The sequence below is a fragment of the Phodopus roborovskii genome, unplaced genomic scaffold, assembly GCF_943737965.1.
Source record: "Phodopus roborovskii unplaced genomic scaffold, PHOROB, whole genome shotgun sequence".
NCBI classification, from domain to species: domain Eukaryota; kingdom Metazoa; phylum Chordata; class Mammalia; order Rodentia; family Cricetidae; genus Phodopus; species Phodopus roborovskii.
Genome location: NW_026126599.1, coordinates 3,022,745 through 3,028,749, shown reverse-complemented (window position 1 = coordinate 3,028,749; position 6,005 = coordinate 3,022,745).

Below are 6,005 nucleotides of genomic sequence, written 5' to 3'. Positions count from 1 at the left end.
GGGCTCTCTGAGCCCTGCTCTGTGCCAGGTGCTGCCACCCCCCATGTTCCTTCTGCAGGTGGCCCTCCATGCTGTCCCTCGCACTCTGGGAGCTCGCTTCCCTCCAGCTGCACCGAACCTTTCCTGATATTGTCCTGGCCCCTGGCACTTCTGAGGATCATGTCTCCGTTCATAGGCAGAGGAAGCCCCTGTGCCTGGTGCCCAGCTCATCACTGAGTGGCTCCTTCACACTCTTGTCTTTGCAACCTCCAGCGCCTGCCTTCTTTTATCCATCCGGCTTACTTGGCCCTTCCTGTCAGTTCTGAGCTGCCTCCAGGGTGGGGCTCTTCCTTCACCTCCTACCCACACGGCTCTCTCCCTCAGCGTCCAACCAGCCCTCCCTGGACAGCAGGTGCCACACAGAGCCCAGGTCACTCCCTGGCCTCTCCGCGCTGGCCACCTTCTTGGTGCCAAACCCTCTTTCCCACTCATCCCGAAGAGTGGCAGCTTCGTCCCATTTGTTTTTTGCACTGACCACATTTGTCATCTCCAGGGCAGTCTGGGACATAGGCGAAGCAGGACACTGCCCACTTCCCTTCCTTCTCAGTTTCATTTTTGCCCAGGACAAGCGGCAGTGCCCTCTGGAGCCCTGGGGGCTGGACCTGAGATGGCTGTGAAAGTGCCCCCAGCCTCAGAATGCCGCTGTTGGGACTAACCACTAACCTCACTCAGCTGCCACGGGCGCTCCTGGCTGACCCTGAGCCAGCAAGCATGACCCTAAGTCTAGCCCGAAGCATGGCTAGAGTGGTCATTCCTTTGTGGGGTGCTGCCAGGGAGGGGCCAGGCCCACAGGCAACTCAAAGGGCCTAGAGACCCCTCCCCAGGCAGGCGCTGCCCCAGGAGGAGCATGTCCCAGGGACTGTGGACTGGAGCCCATGTGGCCCCAGTCCCTCCTGGGGACACTGCCCCCCTAAGGTGCTTTCGGCTTTAGTGTGTAATGTTTGCTGTACTTCCTGCTATGAGGGGCCAAATTAGCTCCGGAATCGGGATCCAGAGCCCAGCCAGCCAGCGTGAGCTCTGGCCTGTGGGATGGGCAGCATGTGCAGGTAGCCAAGGCTGGGGCCCTGTGGCAGGAGGTGGTTTACAGGACCTGTGGTCCTCCTGGAGCAACCTGGCAGCTACGGATCCCGGAACCCCACCCTGGGCTTGAGCTCTCTGAAGAAGAGAGATTCCACTTCCCCATCTCAACCAACCCCTTCCATTGTGCTGGTGTCTGGGACCAAAAGGAGTAGGCAGAGGACTTAATGGGCCTAGGGGTCCAAGTCTGGGCAACTGTAGTTCCTGAGCATAACCAAACCTCAGTGGAGGGGACTCTGCCTCTGGCTCCACCTGATCCGGTGCCAGGAACCTACAGGGCCGTGGAGGCCCAGCGGTGGCCAGTCTGCCTACTATGGGTATGTTCCTGGCCTCAGGTTCAGGGGGAGGCATGGGGCACCCCCACCTGGGTGCCTGGGTGTGCCCTGGGGCCTCTCAGAAGCACAAACGCTGCCCCCTGGCCGTGAGCTGGCCACAAGGTGAATGTATATAGCATGAGAGGCGGGCATTGCCCGGATGTGGCTGTGAACTTGTGCTGTCTTGGGAGTCCTGACCGTCCGTCGTGTGCGTGCGTGCCCCCATCTGTGACTTTCCACTCACCGAGGCTGAAGAAAGGAAACAAGGGGAAATGAAAAGGGGTTCCTACCCTGACCTCCGTGGAGGAGACGGCTCCTGCCACTGTGGGTTTTTTTGTTTTCTGATTTTTGGAGTGCCACTTGTCTCCTCAATCCTAGTAGTCCCTCTGCTTCTCCAGGGGATGAGCAGTTCAGCGCCACCTGGCTGTGACTGGTTCCCACTCCCCCTAACCCCAGGGGGACCCTACAGCTCTGGTGGGTAACAAAGAAGGCTGAGCCACCAGACCCAGGCCCCTCGCCAAACCAGGAGGAGCTGGGACAGCGATGTTGATGGGACTGGTGGCCACCATGCCCCACAAACACACTCTGGCTTATGTAAGACAGAGCTTAAGTAGCAGATCCTGGCTTGGAACATTCTCTCTACTTTACTCCCAGTGCTCACCCACCCTATCTCACTATGCAATGCCTGCCCTGCCCAGGTCTCAGCTCTGCCCAGCCCAGCCCAGCCGGGGGCCAGCTCCTGGGCCAAAGGTGACCAGGGTCTCTTGTTTGTTTTCCTCATAAAGATGGTGTGCCATGCCCTTTCCCATATATATGATTTTGTGAGATTTGCCTCCCAGTTCCTGTCCTGCCTGCATCTGCCCCCAGTGGACAATGTCATCTGGATTGAGCCAGCCCCAAGTTCCCCTCCAGCCTCTGTAGGGCCATGGCTGTGTGTTACTGTTGCTGTGTTTTTGTTTTTTTAAACTGGGTTTGGGGTTTGATTTTTATTTCCTTGGGGAACTTTATTTTTTTTTTGGCAAATAACTAAAGTTCTTGTCCATGTAATTTCTGTGATCTCTATTCAGCTTGGGTTTCATGTTTTGAAATAAACAATTTTAAAAAAACAGGTCTATCTTTCCTGAACTGCCCTGGAGGTACACAGGGTGTTTTCCTGTAGTCTGTGGGGAACCATATTCAGTACAGCAAGAACAGGCAGGACCTCATTGGCTGGGAGAGAGTCATAGAGAGTGGCACCATCTACTAACATTTTAACTGAATTGCTCTAGCTGCTGAGTCAGGAAGGGATAAAGGATAGAAGCAGGAGACCAATCAGCTTTATACTGGAGTGGGGTTCTGTTGAGAAACTGGAGGCATAGCTCAGTGGTAGAGCACCTGTCTAGAATCTCCCAGTGAGGGGCTGGAAGTGTGGCTCAGTGGTAGAGCACCTGCCTAGAATCCCCCAGTGAGGGGCTGGGGTGTGGCTTGGTGGTAGAGCACCTGCCTAGAATTCTCCAGTGAGGGGGTTGAATGTAGAACGCTCAAAGAAAATTCATGGAAAGTAAGGGGTCATTGAGGGACTGGTTCCCCCTCAGGAGCCATGATATATGTACTTCCCAGAAGTTCCCAATAATCTGCATCCAAAGTAGCCAGAGGTTCCAATGGGACACATTTAGGTTGGGAAGCAGGCAGAGGGAGCTGTGACTCTGCTGAGAATGCTGATGCTGGCACCTGCTGCTTGAGCCACACTCCAAAGCCAGCCCAAGAACAAACAGCACATGAGCTTTACACCTGACTCTCACTGCATCAATCAGACATTAGAAGGCTAGGAACGTACTCAGTGGTTTGATCATTCGCCTAGCATATGTGAGACCCAAGGTTCACTTCTCAGCAGTGCAAAGGGGAAAAAAATCAAAGGTTGGGAACTAAATTTAGTACCTTTGGAACTTTGAGGCCAAAGCAAGGGCATGCAGTTCCTTTTCTTTCTCGTTGCACCCCTAGATCCAGGGGAGGGTCTCTGGAAAGCTGGGACTCAGACTGGGCAACATCATCAGCTGTGGCCACCAGGAGGCGCCCAAGACCATGGTGGGTAGTGGCAGAGGCAGATTCCTGGACAGGGCCTGGGTGAACTATCACAGCTGAGCCCCCTAAACTCCATGATATATAGACAACTTCCAGAGTCCAATATAGGGTACCTGTTGGTCTTGGGGTCCTTTTCAGGGATTTACCAAGTGCCTATGTATGTAGTTGGGCAGCAAGCAGGGTTGCTTAGATTTTATACATTAACCCCCACTCTTGTTTTACTTATTTTAATATTTTTTCTGTTATGTGTATGTGTGTTTTGCCTGAATCTATGTCTATGTACCATATACATGCAGTATTCAAAGAGGCCAGAAGAGGGCGTCATGTCAGATATTCTCACCCCCTACCCCCTCCAGGGAACTGGAGTTATAAATGCTGAGCCACGTTATGGATGCTGGGATTTGAACACCAGGTGCTCTTAACCACTGAGCCAACTCCCCAGGCTCTTATTTGCTTATTTATTTGTTTATATTGATTTGACAAAGTCCAGGCTGGCCTTGGATCCTATGTAGCCAAGGACATTCATGTGATGCTGGGGTTTGAACGCATGACTTCTTCCATGCTTGGCAAGCACTCTACCAACTGAGTCACATTGCCAGCCCCTGTGTGCACATATGTGTGCCTTTGTAGATGTGTGTGATGACAGTAGAGGGGGGACTATCTGTGAAAAGTAAGAAGACTATCCCAAGTAGGGAGAGAAGGTGAAGGGGGTGAGCACAGTCCGAGCACGTGATAGGTGATAGATGGCACTATCTTTATGATTACTCTGGATAGTGAAAACACATCAATTAAAAAAAATAAAATACAGAAGCACCAAAGACCAATGAGATGAGCAGCATGCTGCTAAGCCTAATGACCTAAGTTTGGTCCCTAGGATCTACAGAGTGGAAGAACCTACACCTACAGGTAGGTTGTCTTTGTACATCTGTGTGCCACAGGCCTACCTGGTGCCGCTAGAGGCCAGAAGAGGGTGTTGCAACCCCTAGGACTAGAGTTACAGGCCATTGCGAGCAGCCATATGGGTGCTGGGAATCGAACCTGAGCAGCCAGTGCTCTTAACCGCCAAGCCATCTTTCCAGCCCCATCTGTTATTGTTGTTGTGATGCCAAGCATCAAAAGGGGGGAAAAAAATTTTTTTTTTTTTTGAGAGAGGTCAAGGCTGGGGTCAGGTGAACAGGTGGACCTAGGAGTGTGTGCCACAGGCCCAGCCAATGAGTCTGATAAACTACTCTGGGGCTGCTGCTTCCTCCCGAGACTTCAGGCCCAGAATGCAAGCTGAAGAAATCCAGTGGGGTCTGACTTCTGTCGTTCGAGGTCGGGGCATTTGTGGCAGGAGAGTATGGATTGCTCATTGCCCTGCCCAACCTTCTCCTGGCCATCTCCCCCAGACCCCACTCCTGGGGTGGCTTTGCCTGGGCTGTGCCACACTGAAGCGCATGCGCGTGCACGCAGGCGCACAGGCACTCGTGCTCACATTAACTGACTTTTGCTCACACTCTGCGGTTTTGGCCTTCCGGCTCCAACAGTGAGGCACCTCTTCCAGGAAGTCAGCCCTGCTGACCCCAGTGGGGAGGGAAGTTCAGAGAGGGAAGTTGAAAGATTCAACCCCACCCTGTAGCCCTCCCCCAGACCCAGCTCAGCTAGTCCTGGCGACTGCTCCTACCACTCAGCATGAGAGAGGAAGCTGGGGGCTGAGGCTGCATTCTGCACCCTCCCTAACACCCTATAGCTTGCAATTGCAATTCTACTTTTAATGTGGGGAGGGGGGGCATCGTTCTGCAGGTAGTGTAGGCTGTTCTGGAACTCTTGCAGTCCTCCTGCCTCAGTCTCCCAGGTGCAGAGATTACAGGCATGAGCCACCAGGATACCTGGCTTGCAATTTTACTTTTGGAAGCCCTCCAGTGATGGGTGGTTTGGGACAGGACACCTGACTGGGCCCCTTCTGGTGCTGTCAGCTGGGTTATGTGTTAATGACAAGGACATACCCCCAACGCATCCGGGGGAGAAAATTAGTTCCCTCCCTGTCTAAGTAGTTGACCTAAGAGGAGGGCCCTTGTTCAGAGCCCCATGGCAGTCAACTAGCTGTCAATTGGTGGTGGGGCATGCCTTTAATCCCAGCAGAGGCAGGCAGAACTATGAGTTCAAGGCCAGCCTGGTCTCCAGAGAGAATTCCAGGACAGCCAGGGCCACACAGAGAAACCATCTCAAAACCCCCACCCAGAATAAAATACAAAAAAAAGAAAGCCAGTGTGTTTCTCTTTTGAGGCATAACCTTGCCTGGCCAGCTACACCTGGGAGAAATAGTTGAGGCCGCTGGTCCCTTCCCACTTGACTCCAGTTTCTCAGATAATTTTTTTGAAACAAGACCTCACTTTATAGCCCAAGCTAGCCCTGACCTCATGATCCCCCTGCCTCAGCCTCTGGAACACTAGGGTCAGACACCTCTGCCACCTCACGGGTTTCCCGCCCTGCTCCTTGCTGCCATCATGTCCCTCCAGGTTCCAGGGCATTTGC